This window comes from Pempheris klunzingeri, chromosome 8 (genome assembly GCF_042242105.1).
Source record: "Pempheris klunzingeri isolate RE-2024b chromosome 8, fPemKlu1.hap1, whole genome shotgun sequence".
In the NCBI taxonomy this organism is placed as follows: domain Eukaryota; kingdom Metazoa; phylum Chordata; class Actinopteri; order Acropomatiformes; family Pempheridae; genus Pempheris; species Pempheris klunzingeri.
Genome location: NC_092019.1, coordinates 9163037 through 9183600, shown reverse-complemented (window position 1 = coordinate 9183600; position 20564 = coordinate 9163037). Strand labels below are relative to the sequence as shown.

The window sequence follows — 20564 nt, the reverse complement described above, 5'->3', positions numbered from 1 at the left end:
TCTGAATACGTTTAACCCATGGACAATGTTTTACTCATATACCTACTTGATAAAAAAAAAAAAGAACCATTAGCTTGGACAGATTTCATGAATCATTTCATGGCTTTACATAACTTGTCTTTGATATCTCGTCCAATTGCACAACTATGCTCAGCCCCCCAGCACCCCATTTAGCCTTCACCATATATCTTACCCTTATACAAACATATTGTACCATATATAATACAGTATATACATTTGTTTAATGAGTGTGTACACCAAATCAAACAAGAAATCATGGGCAGAAAAAGGAAAGGTCAAATTCCCTCCACATGCGCTGAGAGACTGACCTCGATATATCAATGTTGTAATTAAAGCTACATTTCATGTCTCAGTGGCTTTCCCCATAATATTTACACTCCTGTTGCTGCAGTTCAAGAGAATTCCCCCCTGTATGGGATACAGCAGGGAGGAGAATTCAAATAAACATCCACTCAGAGGTAACAGGTTTAAGATGTCGCAGTCAGACAGTCATCCATCTTGTGGTTGAGGTCTCTGTCACCTGCACTGCAAGTGAATAGCAGAGACATGTGTATGTGCGTGTGTGTGTGCTGGACAGTGGATGTATGTACACACCCTGGACTTGACTGCCCCCGATATCCCTCAAGAGATCAAACATGGAAATAATTAAGCCAACAGTAAATAAAGTAGAGATGAAACAATAAACAGCGAGCAGCACTGAGACAGATGCAGTAGAGGAACATCGGGCCTCAACGTTTGATGTCTGATTTTACCAACTGGCTGTCAACAGTGTACGCAAGGCAGAGACAGTAAACTGAGCACAAGCTGGAGATGTACTGCAGCTACTGAACCCTCTAGTATGAGTAAAGTGGGTGTTACTTGGTCTCCAATTCCAAATATGTTTTGTGTGTGACGGCTGTTTTTTTTGCACAGTACATGGGATGCACTTATTATTTTATGTAAAACATGTATAGCTTATGTGGCCTACAGTAGTTCCAGTGCACTCGCCTTCTACTTTTACACACTGTGTCACCTCACAGCAAGAAAGTGCACGGTTTAAACCATACACAGCTGCATGAATTTGCATGTCCTCCCTCGTCTGTGTGAGTTTTCTCTGGGTGTTCCAGTTTCCTCCAACAATTTAAAGACATGCAGAAGAGGAAATTGCCTTGCCTGTTGGTGTGAATGTTTTTGTCTGTCTACGTGTAAGCCCAACCCGATCACTGATGGATAATTCTACGGTTTATCTAGTTGCTGCAAATGTATGGAAACGTTGGTTGGTGGCTAGGGAAACATTATGGTAATGGAGAAATTAAACAATGGTTAAGTTTGGTTAGGTTAATGCAACTAAAACACACCTTGTGACCCTCACCAGGCCAAACTGTTTAGAAACTGAGAGAATGGATGTCAAAGATATAGCTCCAAATGTACATTATTGAAGTTAATGGAGAATCATTTTCTCATACTCGGTAATAATTTGTCTTAATTAGACATACTGAATGACCTACCTTGTTAAGGTATAATTTTCATACCAAATTCATTCAAGTATAAATATAACATCTGTCAGCACTTGTCAATGTGGCCTTGATGCCTGTCGCTCTCTTTTTATCTGTATAAGTTTTACAGTTGAGTAAAGGTATGCTGTACTAGCTTTAGCTCACATGACAGATTTACACTTCAGACTGTGCTTTAACCTGTGAATACATTTAAGCCCTTGAAGCTTCTATGTTTTGCATTTGAGTTTGGTGAGCCCCCCTCCCGTAGTGTCTCTGCAGGACAGTAAAAACTGGACAGGTCTGCAGGTTGAGGTTATGAGTTGAATTTTCCTGCCAACTCGTCATGTGCATCGCATCACTTTGAATTATTACATCGATTAAAATGCTGCAGATCCACAGGCTTGCCAAAGACTTTACGACCTGCTAGCAGACAGACAGAGTGCGTTGGAATAAACACAGGCAGTGTTTTATGCATGAGAGTTTTGTCTTTCTTCTCTATCTCTCAGTCTTTATCTTTTACTAACTTACCTCAACCTTATCTTCTTCCCTGTCTATCTGTTTTTGTACAACTTTGCTGTATCTATCTATCCCTGTCTCTCTCCTTTCACTGTTTACAGTGTATCGGTGTCAGGGTTCCTACATTACTATCTCCACCACTGACTGATATATTTTGAGTGAAGAGGAAAAATAGACAACTTATTGACGCTGATAGCAATGTCTACACGCTCAGTTGTAACAAAAAACTACAACTACAGGTTGATGATGGATGTCTTAGGCATAATAATGTCCTACAGTAGGCGATCCAGAGTTACAACACTGCTCTCTTACAGCTTAGAAGGGTCTAACACAAACACACACACACGCTCACACAAGAGGCGGTGGGTCCTCCGTACTGACCACGGGTTGTGGTGATAATAGCAGCCACATGTTCCAGGACCTGTTTTACTGTAAACACACACACACACACACACACACACACACACTGAACACATGCAGAGGAGCATGAGAACTAATGCAGAGCCATGTGTAGGCTACCCCTGTTTTTCTCAAACACTATCAAATCCAGTGTGTTTCACTCTCCCCATTCTTACAGTTTCCATCCTTTGTCTTCATTTTACCTCATCTTCCTCTCTGTGTCTTTGTGTCCCAGATCAGACGGAGGTTCAACACCTGAATGTAGTTTCTTGATTTTACTTGTCAAGATGTTTATTATTCTGTGTATATGTATCACTGAAGGGCATTTGTGATAAATTGATATTGATATTAAGTTTTGATGGATTGAACATTCTGTGCACTTGATACAGAGACTTTGTTACACGATAATTGAATATTCTTCAGCAGTGCTCAAATTGAATGAAATCAACATGGATATCGTCCTTACTTGTATCGTATAACACAATATTATTGATGGCTACAGCAGATGGCAAGATTTACCTCAAATCCATGATGGCTTACTTCATGGAGTATATGCCATAATTCAAGTTAATAAATAAAAATACCGGACAGTTCTTTCACATAAAGCACTCTGCTAACCAAAATGAGGTGGAAGGATGGAAATCCATCTTGTGACTACAATCAGAAGTAGCAGATATTATCAGTGTCTTTACTATTAATAATAAAAATCATCTATTGCTAAGGCAGCAGATGGAGCACCATGTAGGTGTTTAGTACAATTCTCTGTTTACTAACAAATAATGGACAAAATATTAGTGTAAAGCCCCATTTGGATAGGCTTAACACCACAAGGGAAAGTGGGATATTAAAATATTCACTGTGCTCCGGTGTAGGTTTGAAGTTGGGATAACATGTGAAAACATAGATATGTATATATATAGTATATACTGGTTGTTATTCAATGGCAGTATAAGTAAATAGAAATGTTATTTAACCTGTCTATTGTAACCATAATAATTTTTACAGGCAGTCTATATCACTCTTTCCTGTTTTCACAGAAATAAGGTGACACAGATAAACCTCACACCCACACACAAACTCTGGATGGGATTAAAATTGCTGACCAGGGCAGGTAACATTAAAAACGCCACACAATTCCTAGAGACAAAAATCTAGTCTTTGGGCTTAAGTGGTGGTAAAATATTGGGATATTATAGAATTATCGGTATCCTCAAAGTGATTAAATGATAAGTGCACAGTAGGTGTTCTTGCAAAATGTCTAATACTATATCAATGATCTTCTATATTCTGGAGGCGATAAGTCATTTAATTGCTTGTTTAGTACTTTTATTTAGCATTTTTTTAATGTATGTTTGGTCCAATTTTAGCCATTTTATTAATGAAAAGACCAAATTTGATAAAACATCCTTAATGATAATTCATTATGTATACCTGCCATTTCTGTGGCTTTTATCACAATTGAAATGTACAATTGTTGTTACATTAGAAGGACTCAGTATAGACTGCATATAGGAGAGAAAATGGAACATATGGGAGATGGTAACTTAAAACACCCATGGAGTATTGACATTCCTTCACCAATGACTGATGAGTCCATTCGTGAATAGGTGGAGAAAAAACAACAAACTAAAAACCCTATCAAGAATTCAGCAACCCTTGGCAGTATGGTACTGCTACATGTATGCGTGTGTTTGAGGGAGAAAGGTATCAATAATTCCCATCAATCATCCACTTCCTGCCTCAGTCAGCAGCTGGTATGTAGGAGAGCTGTGAGAATCATTAATTACACACACACACAAGCTCACACACTACATCATTACTGTCAACAGCTGCCGAGCAGGCCTTGCGAGTACCCAAATAACATCATTATCACAAGTATTCTTCAACAATGTGCCCCCATTCAGTCCCCCTGGCCCTTTGCTCCACAAGGAACCAAAATGAATATGACTACACTCCCCAGTCTGATGCCTCTAACCACACCACGGGGCCCTCAACACCCCCCTGCGCTTCACACTACTAAGCTGGCCTTTGACCCTGGGGGACGTGTCAGAGAGAAGTCGGGGTGAGCGCCTGTCAGTGGACGGTGGCTCGGGGGGTAAGAGAGTTCTGGGTAATGAGTGAGAAGTGTGTGTGAACATGTGTTTATGGGTGGAGGAGAGAGCTTGTGTCTTGATTTTTTTTTTTTTGTGCATTTGTTTGTGTCCGCAGTTGACGTTGAACTGTGATTTTTGTAAACGTGAGCGAGCGAGGCAGCGTGTTTTTGTGAGGGAGATTTAGCTCATTTAGAGGTGAAAGTGTGTGACCCGCTCGTTTATCACTGGTGACAAAGTGTAAAAGTCAGTTAGAGATAGAATTTGCTCTCAGCTCATAAATCACAGCATCGGGCTGGCCCTTCAAACACACACACACACACACACACACACACACACACACACACACACACACTAATACTTAGTTTAGTCAAGTGATTTTCTCTCCTTTTGTCTTTTTCCTTAATGGTGTTTTTCTTTTGGGCCAGGTATTGCAATGATTTCTTTCTTTTGTTTTGTTTTTTTTCCAAATCTTTTTTTCTAATTATTTATTGTAAATCCTGCAAGTATGTTTGAGATAGCAAAGGATTTATTCAAGGGTTTAACAAACAATACGTAAATATGTATAGTGAAATGCACTTAAGGCTATTCTAAATATATAGTGTGCAATGAATAATGATAATAATACAAGCAAAAACTATGAAAATGCAATAGAAATAGAAAGACAAAAAGATGAATAACACTTATCCCATCAAAATAATACAGCCTTCGCAGATTTATCATGTTAACATAATTAATTACCTACAAATTTATGCACACTGATGCACTTAATTATAAAGATAGGGTGGGAAACATCATGTTTTGTTGTTGTATATAATTAAATTTGGTTAATCAGGAATTCTCAAATGACTATTTTTGAACTACTATTACTGATTAAAAGTGATTACACTGTGTTTGCTCTGTATGCTTCTCAAAGAGAGAACTGTCTGCTCTTTTCTGGTGTTGCTTACATGACCAAGAGCTCAGTGACCCTGAGAGGCGCAAACAGGCCACAGAAAACCACAACATCAACAAACTCTAACCCGCCACAGACTCCCTTACAGACACACACATACTGTAGTAGAGCCCCTACTTAAGCTGGCGGAAGAGCCTGTGGAGGATGTGGCAGGTCAAAAAGATTAGCGCAGCTCCCTGATGGTGAGGTGTCAGGCTAGTGAGCTGAGTGAGGGAGGGGAGAAAGAGGCTGTGCGAGGAAAACAGAAAAAGTTGGAGACAACAATAGGAACAAATAGGGGAAAAAAAGGAAAATGGTTAGATAGATAGAGGGCAGAGAAGAATGAAAGTAGAATGAAATGATTAGAGATGATGAATAAGCAAACCTGAATTAGTTTTAATAAGTAGTGAGAACCAAAGTAACAAGTTTATGGTTATTACAACTGAGGAATATCCATGTCTGTCATATCTTTATCTCTAGTTTCTTATATTTACATTTATTGAGTCAAATTTTCTCCTCAGAATAAACAGAAACATTTTCAAATAACACGATTCACATTAATGGTGGATGCAAACCTCCATCTTCATCTAGTTTATGCCTCCTATTACTCTTCTGTTGTAGCAGCCTGGCTAAAGTGGTCTAAGCTGTCCTGGCTTTTGGCCAGAGGAACTGGTACTCAAGCAGAGTCACGCAGGGTCAAGAGTGCCAGTCTGATAGAGCTGCCCTTGGTGCTCTGCCACTTACAGCCGGCGGGAGATAAATAGTTATTTGTGACTCTGAGCTCATCTTTTTTGAAGGACATGATACATAGATAGTAAAGATGATCCAAACTGCCCCATATCAATTACAAATAGACCAAATACTGCTTTCACTTTGACAATTATCTTATTAAAACATTTCTGTTTATGGCTTAATCACATATTAAGACATTGTCAGTCTTTTTGGTTTAAATAAGTAGAGCATCCAGTGAAGCAGAATGAGCATTTGCCCATTTCATGGTACCATGTATTATAAAGTTCACCACATCTGTTATTTTGATAATAAGTGACATGCTTAATCCCAGCTTGGGTTAGACCAGTTGAGCAGGACCCTATCTTGATAAGATATGTCCAAATGTTATGGTGTAGCATGCTTCTCACACTCAAGTCCTCTATCAACCACTACAAACCGCTGGTGTTATTCACTGGATCAAAGTACATGTGAATGCTGCCATTTATGGCTCTCTTCTATCCCTGTGATCCCTCTTGTTCCCGACAATCAAGGATCTTTAATCTACACAGCCAAGCATGCTAAAGGACTGAGGTTTGGAAGGAGAGAATAGAAAAAGATGAACAGAGGGAAGAACAGGAAGGCGCTTACTGTAAAGTTGGAGTGGAGGCTATTGACGTCCTATAGAGTGATATTGAATGAATGGACCTCCATCTGTCCCTGTAGTGGTGCAGATGCTAAAGTCTTGACCTGACCCGCATATTAATTGGCACAACATATCCGACAGCTTTGTTACAGTACATCAAAATGTTGTAAATGGACATTTTAAAGATCTTGTCAAAAGTAGAATGTATGTATGTTTCACATATTGCACAATTGCACAATTCTATGGGAAGAAATTTGGCACTATTATTTGCAGTGTTGTTCCAAAGAGGGATGCTAAAGTTTTATAAGCAGAATTCATGTACAGAATGCCATCCAATAATAAATAAAAAAACTTGCTATGCTGAATTGATCTGCTGTTGTGACGGGAACCCAATACTTGAGTCATTTGTAAACATTATAACAGAAATATTAACATGCATAAGAAAAAAACTTCTGTCTAAATTGTATGCTCACATAGCGCTGCAGTATTTAGAAGAATGAGATTCAAAGATAAAAGAAAAAATTAAAAACAATACTTAGCAAGTAGTGTGTTCCTCCACTTCTTTGTTGAGGAGTTCTCATATTTCAAGAAAAAATATTTCTTAAATCCAAACTCTTCTTATTGCAAAAAGGAAAAAAAAAAATTACAGACTTTTTTAGACTCACTGGTTTCATGTTTAGTTTAACTTTTCCATTATTACATTATCTATTCAAACACAATAACTTTATTTGAGTTTAGTAATTCAATAATTGAATTCAATTAACAGAAAATTATTTGAAACGATTGGTGTTTGGCTTTGAATGGTAGATATGATTCTTGATTTGCCAAACAAATAAATTGAATAAAAAAAGAACTTATTTTACAAAGTCTTCCACAGAAAGGAAAAATGTCTTAAAGGCCTCTGGTCCTAATATATAAGTCTGTTCCTCTGGGCCACAAGAAAGATGTGGCTGTAACTTCCACTTCAGTTTTGTTTCTTTCACAAAATGTCGACTCTGTCAGAGATACAGATCAGATCAGTGCCTATTGAATTATGGTTGTGGTATAATAACATCAAGTGATGGCTCACAGCCTATTCTGCAGTCCATGTGAGTCAGTAGGTGAAATTGACAAAATACAACTGACACGTCTCCCTTTAGTAGCATCCCTTTCCCTTTAATGACGTTCCCTACGCAACCGTGATCTCATCTTGGCATGAGCATTTACTGTATCTCGGTGACCTATGCTAATTTGTATCATAAGATTTACGTCATACTAATGATACAAACTTTGACCTTGGCCCATGAAGGTAAATATAAAGAACACAATTTTTTCATTCTGTTTATGATTCCCTGATGTCATCTCTTATCCAATCCCATCCATGTCCTGATGTTGAATCTAAGTCATAAATCACAGTCACATGTTCTCAATGACAAGCAGATGCTCACTAAAGTTCAATAACCACATTGTGCTCCGTGCTCGATATATCAAAGTAAGTTGGTCACAATAGTGAAAACGCTCCTGGCCCACAGATCTAAACATGAAGAAAAATGGCTCCTCCTCTTTAAATACTGGATCATCCCACTCTCTATCTTTAATATCTGTCTTTAATGCTTAGGATTTCCACCAGCAGATGCCCAGTGTGATTATCTGGGCTGTAAAGAATTGTAGGTTAGTCACAATACATCTTTCTTCATTTATACCAAATGACTTAACCTCAAGCGAGTATAATCTCCTCATGTGAATCTTGAGGGACAGAAGAAAATAAAATGAGTGTAACTGATATGAAAAATGAGCTCCACTCCTTAGTTTTTGTATCTCTGAGGACAAAGGAAGTTTTGAAAAGATAAAAAAATGAAAGTGTGAGACAGCAGAAAACTGAGAAATAAATCAATATATAGATTCAGGGAGATTAAATATTGTGGCCTTACTCAGATGTTATGAAAAACATAAAAAGTAGTTTCTCACATTTGGAACATTTAGAATTACTTTACAGTTTTGGAGAAATGCAGATTTGTTCTTGTTGTTAAAAGGATGAAATGAGTTATACCACACTTATGTCTGTTTAAGAGGCACGCCACCAAATTTACACATGACTTACAGTTTTCTCATCATGAAGAGCACAGCTCAGTCTGTTAAAACAGGTACATAACATCCTCTGTGAGTGTGGAGGAAGCTGCCTAAAGTTTGAAAAAGCAATCCTACTTATATCTTCATCGCTGCAGTGCGCCTTTGATTGCAAATCCAGGGGCGAGAGATCATTTACTTAGCATTAGTTCAACAGAAACCATATTTAGTCATTCCTTTTTGTAGTCAAAAGTAATGTCAGCATGTTTTTAAATGTATTGTTGATAGTTATTTATTTTTAAAACGGGACAAATAAGGTCTTTGGGGTCATATCAGAAATGCTCCATCGTCTGGACTGAAGTGACATTTGCAGGTATGCTTAATGTTTGATATGCTGCAGCTGAGCTTCTACTCTACTATCTAGTACTACTTGCACAGATGTAGGTGCTGAGCTGCAGATTTGACTGGATGCCACCAAGATGATTCAAAGCAACTAAGCAACTCTGTTTATTCTGTGTGAATAAACAGAGATACAAAGTGCTAATAACTTGTTAGTTTTGTGAAGAGCCAGGAGAGTCGTTTCCTTCACTTCCAGTCTAAACTAATGTCCTTCTAGCTGTAGCTTCACACTTTACGCTTGACATGAGAACAACATCAGTAAGTGTATTTCCCAAAATGTTCAACTAATTCTTCAAGCATTATTAATGATTCACTGAGTGAATTTTGCTTGAACAACATCCTGATAGACTGTTGATTCTGCATAAGACATACGTCATCTTTGGTACTATCAGTGCTGCTCTTGTATCACCCAACACATTGCCTTACTCATCTTCACAAATAAAAGCAAATTCATCATAATCATTTTGCCTTAATGCCAACCAGATGGCCAGTTACAGAGTTCTGCCCTATGACAGTATCAAATTGCTTTGTATAGCAGGACGAACGTATGTCTTGGGAGGTTGGTCTCAATAACTTAGGCTTCACTTACAGACTGGCATATATTGGGCACATGGTCAAACTTTTGACTGGATAGATTTACTACAATGCAAATGGTCATTGTATTTGGTAACATCATCAAATAACACATTTTGAAATGCATGAAACAGTATGTCTCAGCCTTCACAGTCTAATGTGTGTGTGTGTGTATATATATATGTATGCATAAGTATGTATAAGTATAGTGCTGCAGCAGAAATGCCTGCTTGCAGTTAGGTAAAGTGTGCAGAAGGGTTTTAATGGAAAGGGAATGCTAGTTTATAATGGAGCTATTGATCAATGTCTGCCTAAAAAAGGTATCAGCTATCAATTCTACATTCCATCTGGATGGGACAATGTATAAATCACAGTTTTAATAAAAGACTATGGTGGATGAGAGAATGGGTCATTTATTGTAGCACACATGTTTGGACTATTTGATGTATTCTGAATTTCTTGGCCGGATGTGTGGCTTCTTTTTAGCTTTTCAGACATGTGTAATACAGACTAAAGACAAAATGAGCGAAGGAAAGAAAGAAGAAACATAAAAAGAAAATGAATGACAGAATGATTAAATGAAGGAAGTTCCATCCATGATAATCAAGTTAAATCCCCACTTGTCAAGAGTAAGTCAATGAAGACAATGACTTATGTTTACCTATTCTCTGACCTATCTGAAAAAGACTGAAATGCTGAATGTCACATGCACCACTTGGCTCAAGTGGAACTTGACCCTTCGTTCCTTTTGCTTTTCGACCAGCTGGGGGAAGTCACTGAGGTCAAAGGTGAAAGCTATGGGAAAGAGAACCAGGTCATCAGTTGTTAAGTCAGTCAATACCCAAAGGAGACACTTAAAGGCTGCTGTTTTATGTTTTAGCAAAGATTCCTGAATGTCAGAGATTCTCTTTATTTGTTTCTCACCACTTTGTTTTATTTTGTCAGTATTGTAAAACTTTTCCTTCCCTGTTTCATTTCCTGCCTCTTCCTCCGTTGCCCTTCTTTGTACCATCCCTGACTTTTCTGCCCAAGTCCAGCCCCAGCTGGTGTAAAATTGCCTCTATGTTTGTTTTGTTTTGTCCACCTCTTTCTCCTTCTTATTCCTCCTCCTCTCCTCTCTAACCTCTATTTCTGGGTGTTGTGAATCTGAAGGAGCCATAAAAAGGGAAACGCAAAGCTCTCAGCCATAACAGCAATGCATCCCCTGTGAAATCCTAGACGACCATTAAGCTAATGGCCCAGCCGGTGGTATAACTCAGTGCGCGAGCTCTAGGGCCGGGACCAGGCACAATGAGGCCCCGTGTTCCAGTGTGTTGGTGTAAACATTGCACAATGAGTCGGCTTCTCAAAGCATTAAATAGACTTGAATGGGCAGCTCTCATGGAAGTAGAATTAAACACAGGTGTCAACAGAATGAAAGCTCTGTTTTTCCATACAATTTTCAGAAATATAGGCCTACTGTTATTTATGTTTAGGGCACATTGGCAGTCCAATAGCACAGCAGCTAAGAGGAATGAGTGCTTTCAAATGCATCGCCAAGCTGCAATGAGACAAGCCCACCCAGGATATCTGACGATGACGCCACCTTGAGCAAAGCATAGTCAGCATCAGACACGATGCAGATCCATCCATCACTGAATTGTAATTTCATAGAGTTGGTCTGACTATGTCTTGGTTGGCTGGTCTGAATTGCAGGGCTCGTTTGCTCCCTCCTCGTGAGAAAGGGCAGCCGAACTTAAGCTTTTATGGTTAAAACCATTTACTGTGTTTACCCATGGTTAGCAGGCCAGCACGCACACACACAGACCTTAGGTGGTAGGAGATCGCTCACTCTCTCCCTCCCTCCGCCTCTCTCACTCTGTCTGACTGCCTAGTTTGTTTTTAACAGGAGGGGAGGGGATGATACCATCCTCAATTACAGGGGAAGTGCTTTTTTATGGGCCTCTCTGGCAGCACACACAGACACACAATGTGAGTGTGAAGTAATGAATTCAGAACAATGTAAATTTCTTTACAGAAGAATTTACAATAGACTCCCTGTGTGCACTGCAGTTCAAAGACAGCCAATGATAGCACTAATCTAATTTTCACCTCACTAGTTAAGGTTATTATGGGTGTAATGTGGCCTGTTAAGTGGAGGAAAATGCTATACGTTGGTGGTTAAAACTTTTGTGGTACAATTTTGGAAAATTGCTGTGGAGACATTCAGTGAGGATGCAAAGTGAAAAAAGAAAGTGTGAAAAAAGAAAAGAAAAGGAAGGGAAACTTTTTGATTTGTTGAAAGATGACAAAAAAGAGAACGAATGTACAATGAAATGAGATTTTTCCCATTACTGAGCTCCATCCCTCCAGCTTTGAGAACCCCTGAGAGGCATGATCACTAAAACCCCCTCCAAGACATGGGAAATCAGTTACATTTCTCCTCTCTGTGTGTTCCTGCTCTCCTCCTCCTCCTCCTCCTCCTCAACAATGGGAGAGGAGAGAAGTGTGGCTCCCGTCCGTTCTCAGGGCCAGGGGTGTAAATTCCTGTGCAGCCCCAGGGCTCTGGGTAGAAGGGGAGATTGAGCTCTGTCTGCCCCCACCTCCTCATGGCCCTCAGGGGGGCTGGAGGGTAATGAAGACTGGGCGGCATGGGCTCGTCGAGGTGGAGAGACCGAGAGTGTGTGTGTGTGTGTGTGTGTGTGTGTGTGTGTGTGTGTATACGAGAAGGTTTTCCTGGGGGGGGATTTCTTTGCAGACATGAGGGAGGGGATTCCAAGGGCTGCTCTCCTCGTCACCTCTAGTGACCACAGGGCTATTTACACAGCAGGTCACATGCGCACACACATACTCACACACACACACACACACACACACACACCTCTGTCTCACATATCCTTTTTTGAATAGTAGGGTATGTTTATGTAGTTCTTTCATTTCTGTCGTGTTTTAGCCGTGTTTTCCTTACATGGCCGTGGAAATGGCAGCGTCTGTCAGTTTGTCCACCGCTTCAGTCCAGGCTGAAATATCTCACCAACTACAACTTGAATGTATGAATGCATGCATGAATGCTAACTTAAGTGATTCACTGACGTTTCCTCTGGTATCAAAACAGGTCAAAGTTTTCATTTCCCATTCAAATATTTCAACACCTATTTGATGGATTGGTATGATATTTTGTACAGATATTCTTGGCTCCCAGAGGATGAATCCTAATGACTTTGGAGATCCCTTGACTTTTCCCCTAGCTCCACCATGCATTTAAAGTTTTGAGTCAAATGTTCTGACCATCATTAGATGGATATATCATGGATTTTTCAGGGGTTTTTTGTTTGTTTGTTTTTTCGTCAACATGGAGAGATGGCATGGCTTGGAAACCTGACAATGGGACATTAAATAAAACACAATAAATGTGCTTTAAACAATATACAATTTTCAAACTAAAATCAAAATATGAAACAAGGTTGCATTACAAGAGTAATATCAGAGTACTTTAAAGCAAGTTATGCTCATAGTGTCATATCAATCACAACACTATGGAGTCACAGAGACTTAGAACCATTAGCTAACCTTTGGGATTACAGTCAAACCCTTCTGTCAATCATATATGAGCAACAAGGAAAAACGTCCTACTGCTATTCTGTCTGTAAAATGAAATGGTGACTGAAGCTTTCACTACAGACTAACCCTGATTTTAGCCTCTACTGTATTATGAATGAGGGGTAATTAAACTTCTAATTAAAAGGAAAAACAGTAAATAAGTGATTACACTAGTCTGAATCAGGCCATTTTACTCTCTCCTCCCCACCTACCACACACACACATACAGACACACTCTAACGCCCCTGTCTCCATAAAAGCACTTTAACACTAATATTGTGCTAACATGCTAGTCTCCAGGGGTGGGCTATGCTTTGTCAGGCGGCAGTGGCGGCAGAGCAGAACCATCAGCTTTAACTGTATTTAATTACTACTCTCACAAGGGTTTACTGGCCCAGTCAGCTACCCCAGGCCATCCCCAACATGCACACACACTTAAACACAGTCAGACATACTGAACAGTATGCACTACTACACACTCACACATGAATCCATTATAGTCAAAGAGGAGATGCACAAACACATATGTCTCGGATATACCTTTGCTCTCTTTGCTGTGCAGTGTGGGCACCCACGTGCAGACAATACCCCACACAGAACCCCCACAGGTATGGCAACAAACCAGCAGGAAGTGCACTTTTACATCTTTTACACCTATCTGATTAGGCTGGGAGGCTCTTTGCAGCCTGGGAACACCTACAGATGAAGCCACGAGAAAATGCAGAGTTTCACAGACTTACTGCACTGCTGTAGGCAGCTCTGGTGTCACTACCTAACTATGCTGTATAAACTATATTAATAAAACACAGCAGTGAGTCAACCTGTAAGCTTTTGCCCTTCTAAACAGAAAGTGTTCTAGGGAAAAAATCCTCTTGCATACAAGGATCTGCGTCAGCACTAACTCATTTGTTTGGAATAACTGAAGAGGGACATTCTTATTTTTTTCTTATTCGTGAATTCAAAAATCAAAGATGGTGGTTTCACTAGATCTACACCATAATTGTAACAATGCAATAGTCCGAATCAATGCTGAATTTTGTAAATGATAAGCACCACATATGATATTTGCCCTGTTGACTGTACATTTGTGGAATAAGAGAAAGTCATTGCAAGAGCCATAGTGTGGATTTTGACAGTAAACTGCTGTAGGCACTGTGAAATTCAGTGGATTCAATCAGCTGACGACATTACAACAGCATGAAACAGTCTCTTGGGCCAATGACGACAAGCTTACAAACTAGTGCCAGTGGCAAAATGTCCAGACGAACACACAACCACCATCTGAGCACCCTTTAAAAATGTGTATTAAAGTCAAAATATGCCAGCACAGCGGACAACAACCTCACATCAAAGCTACCCTAGAAAACATCCAGTTTGTGGGGTGCAGGTATAGACTTAGATTTAGCTTTATCTGTCAATAAACCCTGCGTGCGTATGCTTGTGTGATAGAATGTTGCAAGTACTGACACTGTAGTACAGTTTTTACGTCATCAGGATGAGTTATAAAGAGGATATGTGTGTATGTGGGTGTGAGATTTCCTTATGGTGGAGGAGGGCTTGTACCAAGAATCCCTGGCTCAGACCAGTGTTTCCACAGTAGGAATATGTGTGCATGTCTGTGTTTTCTTTTAAACTAAATGTCTTTTTTAATGAATCAGTCATCCGATAAGAAAATAAGGTTTCAGTTGTCTTTTCATTCGTCTTGGGGCAGTCCAGTATTAGGAAGTAGGATTTTAGAAGTAGAAAAGCTACATCTGTAGTCTATAGAGGTTAATAAGATTAATTTCTCAGCAGGGAAGTCATCCTCCTGTGTGGTGAGGCTGGTCGATGTGAACAGGATGAAGGCAAGGCGATGGGAGGAAGCAGCAGATCTGTGGTTGTGACCACCATGCTAACTCATTTGTCCCTCACAGTTTAGAGCCTTTGAAGGGAATGCAGCTCTTCTTTCATGTTGCCATGCATGAACATGCCATATAATGAAATCAAACCTTCTATTTATAAACACGTGATCATTAGTGTGTTCGCGTCTCTGAGTGTCTGTGAGTTCGAGTACCAAACCACTGTCTGTAAAATTTGTTCTGCCCCGAGTGGTAGGAAGTGTCCTTCCTCATGGAGGGGGATGGCAGTTTTACGGATGCTGGAGTAATAGCTTGTTCTTGCTTGAGTGTTTGTGTGTGTGGTAAACTGAGGGAAGTGTGTGTGGCCGTCACGCCTACACAGTCACAAGGTCTCCAGCTGATGGCCATGCAACGGTCAGACCTGATTCCGAAATTGAGTACCTGACTTTGACCAAGAAGACACGACTGCTCTTGATTTAACCTATTAAATTTCTTTTGTTTTACTTACTACTGGAAAACAACGCAGAGTTCATAAATAATCAACACATAAGATCCATGAGTCAGTGGTTGTGTGCAGTAATATATTTAGTCCTGGTTGATAAATAGAATCAGTTGGAATTGTTTGTCATATTCTGGCCACACACACACACACACACACTCAAATATACATACAGAGAAATATCAAACCTTCCAAAATCTCCATCACACTTCAATCATAACTTGAACTTTTACTAAGTCCTTTGTGGTTACTTTTCTGGAACATATTCATGTGAGATGGGTGGCCTCCAGTCCTTTCTCTTTCTTTGCTGTTCCAGGAGAAAATTTACAGTGACAGGATGAACTCTGTCGTTAGTCAACAGATGATACTTTATCACTGCATTCATGACATTCCCCCTGGGGAGGAGATGATGCTGTTGAGTCATTTCAATTGTGTCATAACTGCAGCAGTTTAGTGGATATTCTCAAAAGGACTGACCCTGTTGAGCTGAGAACCAATCTGAAAATTATGGGAACCACAAATACTTGACAACACATGTAATGAGTTATTGTGACCACTCAACAAGTGTAAACACGGGATTCAGCACACTAAATGACGCGTAGAGTATGATTAGCCACACTCAAAGTACACCTGCATGCGAGTGTAACTAATGAGAAATGAACATTTACTAAACATCTACCCTTGCTCACTTAAGCTGCATTTAGGGTGGAAAATGCAGAAAAACTGATTTAAAAAAAAAAAAGCTCAAATTAGGGTGAAATGGTGGATGGAGAGACGTGAGCAACAAGCACAAGTTAGAGGTGAGTGAACTTTGTTCTCCATTGAAACCTAGACTAACTAGATTTTGAAAAAGTAGGCAGACAAACCCCACAGGATTTATTATTTCGACATTTTAGGCAGCTTTTAAAAATATTATTTCATGCCTGAGACATCAAGTCATAAAAATCACACATGTAATATATTCTTAATAGGAAAACTTGGTCCAGCTAGCTTATTCTAACTGCATGCAGCACTTTGTGTCTTGTGTAAGTGTATTTGAAGAGCAGTGTCCCTGAATATTTACTCTAGTTTTTGTTTGCCCTTTCTGAGGTGAATAAAACCAAATGAAAATCACCCTTAAGGCATCCCTAATGAACTTTAGTTAAAAGACAATTTATTGTCTCAGAGAATTTAGAATTTAAACAGTAACCGTGTCAAGCACTTGTTCAGTATTTCCTCCATTGGCAATATGACCATTTTCTGCTTCTGTTTCACTCCTTCTGTTTGTAAGTGTCAGTTTTGCAGGGCAATAAGGACCAGAGGTCCTGTTTGTCGTCATGTAAGCCAGCAGAGAGAAATCCCCTGCCTCGGTTCCCACTAACTGTTTGTTTTTCTTGAAATGTTTGAAGAGGAAAAAGGTACCAGGTGTCTTCTGAAAACGTCTGTTTCCTGTGGAGTCCAGGGACCAGACGGGCAGTGTTCAGCCCGTCTTCCTGCGATGCTGACACTGACACTTTTAGAACGACATATATACAGTGACTGCCCTCAAATACTCACACAGACCAGATGAAACAGTGTGTGCCAGACACAGACACAAACACACTGTTTGGATAGACAAAGCAGACAAATGTGTATGCAGATTCTTGCAACGACAAGTGCAATAACCAAATCAGCGTTAGGTTGCAGTTTTTGCTCACATAAGGATGCCAAATTGCTCTGGTCTTTGTATTGACACAGCAAGTACAGGTTACTGGTAAACTGTAACCCACTATGTCCATATAATGTAACAACTGTAATATGGATGACATTGACAGCCCAAATACACTGAGCTAATAAAGCTATTCTGCTTTTAATTCTGAGAAAAGTCATGTGAATAAAAGGAAAATAGCAGTCATGATGGTGATGTCAAGTTTTCAACACCTCTACTTATTCCAAAGGCTGGTGGTTTCAGAGTCACTGCAATTTGACCTGAGAGGGAAAAAAAAGGACGATCAGACAGGATATTATCTAAGTGCAAGTAATAAATGTAGCATAAAGAGATGGAGAGCGAAGGAATTTGAGGGGAGGCAGCGGCTGGCAAAGAGCCTTTGAAAGGCGAAGCCGTCAGCCCCCTTCTCTGCGACCATGCAAGCCACCGATGACAAGGCCAAGATGGCATCTGCTGATAGGGTCTGCTCATCAGCACCTTTATTTCATGGGCCACAGATGGGGTGAGAAGGAGGGGTTATGCATGCATGTGTGTGTTGTATGAGTGTGCGTAGGACCTGTTACCAAGGAATGTAGGGATAAATCTATCTAACTCAAACCGCATCATTTACCAATCTGTCACAATTCTGCCAGTTGCATATTACACACAGCAAGTCTGGGAAACATGGTGCGGAATCACCGGAAACGCAAACAAATGATGAAACAAGTCATACCAGCATGTCTTCTACGTGACATGAGATGGCATGACGCATGTACAAATGAATAAGAGAACAAGTCACATATTACTTAAGTGGTATGGCACAATATGACATATGACTTTAGTCCGCACTGGATAACTCTGTACCTTATGAATTACATCCGATGCCGAAGTAAATGCAGGAGATAGTGTGCATCATTGTAGTGAGGTGGAAAGTAAGAGTGTGGAGGTCAGGGTAGTGAGGGTCTGTGCTGTCATTTTCATGCAGGACATGGTGTTTGCAATTAATGTTTGTATTAATAATCATGGTCTTTCCTAAACTTTAATGTTTTAATTGCTTACCTTAAACGACACCCTAACCTTAACGGAAATACATTGATTTGCTGCTGTTTTATGGCCAGTACCAGTAACATCCTGGAGTATCTGCTGGTTGTAAGAGAAATAGAAATAAATAGAAATAATTTGGCACACCCCTGTAAAATGTTTACACATGTCATGTTTACACTCTGTTTCTGTACAGATTAAAAATGGTGCATGTTAATGTTGTGAGGTTTAGAGGTGGTAGTAGGCAGATTTTGTTGCCTTTGGACAGAGCCAAGCTAGTTAACTCCCCCTGCCTATCCTTTTGCCATTGACACCCCATTAACACACCACCTCACAGACACACACACTTGGAACAGGGGTTTCAGAGCAGGTAGATAAACCCTGGGGATTGAGGACAGAGGCAATAAATAACACCAGGATGACAGATATGGGAGGTGGGGGTGGACAGACAGGACAGGATGGCGAGAGGGTGAGAAGGAAAACAGAAATGTTCCTTTTAGACAACCATCAGTAGTAGTTGTAGTAGTAGTGGTGGTAGCTGTAAATTCATGGGCAAACACATCTTCGTTTACAACCCCCCCGCCCCCCGCCCCCCATTCCTGCTCTTTCCTCTTTCACTTTCAGTACATTACAAAAACAACTTTTGTCATTTCCATTAAGTTTTCAAGCTTGAACAGTTGCTATATGAGAGGCATATTTTCCTTCTGTTTGAATAAAGCTATGCGACATGATGGATAAACCTAAAGCATTCTATATTCTCACAAACCACAATATTTAAACTGAGAGCAAGGGGCTAACAACAAGCACCCTGCAAGGTTTACAACTGTGCAAAAACAGAGCATGTTTTAACTAAATCCAGCGGACACCAGAGTGCTGCCAGGTTTTTTTTTCTTGCAGGGAAAGCAGATACACCTCTTTGTTTAGTTTGGCACCAGACTTGACCTCTAGTCACGGCCAAACATGTTCTGTCTTGGACTGAACTAGCACAAAAACCTGCTTGTACACATGGCGACATAGATGTATTTTACATAGATGTAAGCTCGCATTTTCATGCATACACATACATATACAAGACAGACGGAGTAAGTGCTCACTCCTAATTCTGCATTTTGGCACAGTGTGTCCCAACACCAGCTGCTGGACAGGTGACATTCACTGTTGACCAACCTGCATTGCACAAGCTCTTTCTCTCAAGAGAATCAGAAAGTTGTATCTAAAACAGCAGGACTTTCTGATCAGGTCAAACACCATCACTTGTCTCAGAACATCAACAACAGTCAGTGCCCGTAAAATGATGGGATAATTACATTTTGGTGCACCTGTGCGTGTAGAGTGGGTCCGTTTGTCTGTCAGTGTGTCAGTGTGCCACTACATCCTGTCATTAAACTTCATTCGTCTTTTATTTGACATGATAATCTGTCTTCTCTCACGTGCATGCATTGATCTACCATTTCAACATTTCTCAGTCAGCTCTCCATCCATCCATTCACCCAACGATTGTTAACTATGTTGTTTTGTGTGTGTGTCGGTACTTGCCCCACTGACAGACTTCCCATCTGCTTGTCTGTCTGTATAAGTATGTGCGTCTCTCTGTCTTCCCGCTTGTCTCTGTCCATCTAAATATCAATTTGCATGTTTGTTAGCTGCCGGCTTTTCTCTGCATTCGCCTGACTCTCTCTCTCTGACTGCAAAATAGAAATAAGCACTCATTTTGTTGCTTTTATAAAATAGTACAGGCTGAAGTTTCGGGCAACATTTTGGTACACTGATTGCAGCTTCTTGTATCAACATTCAAAGCCTGCAAAACCAAAATGCATTTTAGGTGAAGACAGAGTAATGCTCCCTCCTCTGGTCCTCTTCCCCACATCACTGCAGTTTGACACAACATGGCAGCAGCAACCTATGGACTGCCAGCTGTGGCCTCAGCCCATTGGATCTACAGTTTGTTTTCCCATGAGTCATCATTAAACAGCACTCAGGTGCAACTCTGGCCATTAGAAATGTGCCCCACCCCCTCCCCATGTTTTCCTGCTTTTCTCTTTACCATTATTTTTCTTTTTCTTTCTTTTAATTTTCTTTTTTGCTTTTCTCTTCTTTCTCTATTTCCACTTATTTTTTGCACGCTTTCTCCTAT

The 20564-nt window shown here is 40.1% G+C and overlaps 1 protein-coding gene across 1 annotated transcript in view; it reads right to left on the bottom strand.

The window, feature by feature from the left end:
• The window catches only part of LOC139204990 (exostosin-1a-like), a 436963-nt gene that overhangs the window by 226883 nt on the left and 189516 nt on the right, over positions 1–20564 (bottom strand). The gene's annotated exons all lie outside the window — the stretch shown is intronic.